Genomic DNA, 2,841 nt, shown 5'->3' on the forward strand with positions numbered 1-2,841 from the left:
CTAGACTTGGTCAACTAGCCATTTGAGCCTATTTACCAAAATATTTTGGTAAATATTTCCATTGTGGAGTTTGGCTGGAGAGAAGGGAGTTAGGAGATAGTAAGTGTGATGGTGGGTCTTCTCTGTTTAAAGGTGCTTCTCTAAAGGCTTAGCTTGGGAAAAACCATTATAAACAGAGAGAGAGAGAAAGAGAGAGAGAGAGAGAGAGAGAGAGAGAAGACTTCTTCTTCTCCTTTCTGAATGCAGGTGCAGTGTGAGGTGCTGACCCACTCTTCGCTGCTGCTGTGCCTTCCCCACCACGATCGACTGTACACCCTCAGACCATAGCCAAACGGACCCTTCCTCTCCTACAGTCATGTGTTTGGTCACAGCAATGGAAACAGTAACTAATACAGAGGGACAGATACTGAAGTCTCACAAAATATAAGATAGTCCTGGAGGCCTGGGTTTTAAAGTGCCAAGAGTTACAAATTCACTTAGGAGGGATGGACTTAAAGGATGGAAAGATTTATTCAGCCTCACGGTTCAATAATTTCAATCCATTATATAGTCAGTCATTTTGGAACAACTCATGAGGCAGAACATCAGGTGGCAAAAGATTGTGACAGCAGCTAGTCACCTTATAAAAAACCAGGACACTGAAAGAGAACAACAACAAAAAAGGCTCATTAAAGCCATGTCCACAACAATCCCCATCATCCATCGTGGCCCCTCCTACCACAGCTGCCCTCATTTCACAATAGCCACCAAACGTTATCCACCAATGGATTAATCTGGTGATGAGGAAATAAATTCTCCCCTATCTGATCACCTTGTAAAATCCCTGTCTTCAAAGACTATACCACACTGCGAAGCAAACCTTCAACAAACGAGATTTGGGGAACATTTACACTGCAACAGTAAGGAGGAAATATGATGTATATATGAACTCAAAGATCCACATTGGGATCCCTTCCCAGAAACTGTCCAAGTAGTTCTGCATAGAACTGATGTATGTTGTAGGACAGTTGGTCCTATCTACAGTCTCGTAGCACTCACCTATGGGTATACATTCTTGGTTTCTTATTGTGCCTGCTACAGCTGAATGATTTATCTTGGCCCAGAAGATCTTTAGACTGACACACAAAACAAGCTAGAAGTTCAGGGTCTTAGTTTGAGTACAGCACTTGACTCTGAGCTGAATGCTACAAGAATTGAGATGCTCCTGGGGACTAAAGCTACCTACTTGTTCAATCACTAGGCTGTGGGTAGACTGCTTCATTGACTGTCCTAGGTGATTCAGTTATATGCTTCATGAAGAAGCATAAATGGCTAGATGAACAGGTATAGAGAGCATTGTTAACCAAAGAGTCCATCTTTGAACTCCCGCATGGTCTTGTCAGGGTATTTAGATTCTTACCAGATATGATAAGGCTTCCAGAAGCGCCCCAGGATATTCAAGTGAAAACTGTCATTTTAAACTTCTGTATGGTGGTTTGGGTGAGAATGGCACCTCCATATGCTTGTTTCACAACGTGGTCCTCAGTTGGAGAACTGTTTGGTGAGGATTAAGAAACAGGGCTTTGTTGGAGGAGGTGTGTCACTGGGGCAGGCTTGAGATTTCGAAGAATTCATTCCTTTCTCAGGGTGCTCTTTTTCTCCTGCTTATGAACCAAAATGTGAGCTCTCAGCTGTTACTTTGTTACAACAACTAGACCTCAGAGTTTCTAATTAATATGCCTTGTGCTAACTCATTGGAAAGCATTGAGCAAGAGTGGAAAGGGAGTTCCAGGTGAATCTTCCTGCCTAGAGGGCACCAGCTTCTGTCCCATCACACAACAACCAGCTTGGATTAAGCATGGTCTCCTCATTCACAAAAAGACCAGGACTTTGCCACAACCATGTGTCAGGAATGTCCTGAGGTCACAACTTCACTGCCCTCTGGGGAGAGTCTAAGCCTCCAACTTCAGTTTCTATCTCAACTCCCAGTTAAAGGGAGGGCTCTTGACTCTTTTTGTGATTATTATTGTTTTCAGCTACTTGGGAATCAATAAACTAGAATACAGGAACAAGTATTCAGAGCTCAGCTCAGCAAAACTGAGCTGAGTATGGTTGTTTAGACTACTTAGTAATATTTTAATATTTTATCCCCGCTTCTAATAGGATTTTTTACTTCCCCATATTTTATATGAATACATGGTATGATTTTGAAATTCAGACAAGAACTTGTGAGCAGGGCTCCACATACCATGGCCATGTCTTGAATATTACGTATGTGATCATCCAAGTGGAATTTGTCAATCATTTCAAGGTAGGCTGCTGAGGCTCCAGAATTCTGTATTCTGTTTCTGGGTTATATGCTAAATAAGTGACATTAGCAAAAATTAAGCCTTATGGCATTTAGTTTTTCTAGTAGGTACATTGCCATATTAATGCTTCTGTTATACCTATTTTAGAGAGTATGGAAGGATTAAACACAGTAACAGAAGCAGAAAGGATGGGGAATAATTGGCATGGCACACCAGCATGCCCCAGCGTGCTGGTTAAGTGGGTAAACCCCTTTACAGCAAAGATGATTATTATGCCTTAGTTTCACACAATATTCAGTAATTAAGTTCTGAAATGAATGAAGCTATCCTCACTATTTTTGCTACTATTGCAAAAAGACAAGGAGTTTATGAAAATATGCAGAAAGGATCATGAAGATGGCTCAGTGAAAAATGCTTGCCACCGAATTCTGATTGCCTGAATTCAAACCTCAGGAACATGTAAAGGGGAAAGGAGAGAACTGACTCCTTAAAAGATATCCTCTGATCTCTCTCTCTCTCTCTCTCTCTCTCTCTCTCTCTCTCTCTCTCTCTC

Source organism: Grammomys surdaster, unplaced genomic scaffold, assembly GCF_004785775.1.
Source record: "Grammomys surdaster isolate TR1022 unplaced genomic scaffold, NIH_TR_1.0 99, whole genome shotgun sequence".
NCBI lineage: Eukaryota > Metazoa > Chordata > Mammalia > Rodentia > Muridae > Grammomys > Grammomys surdaster.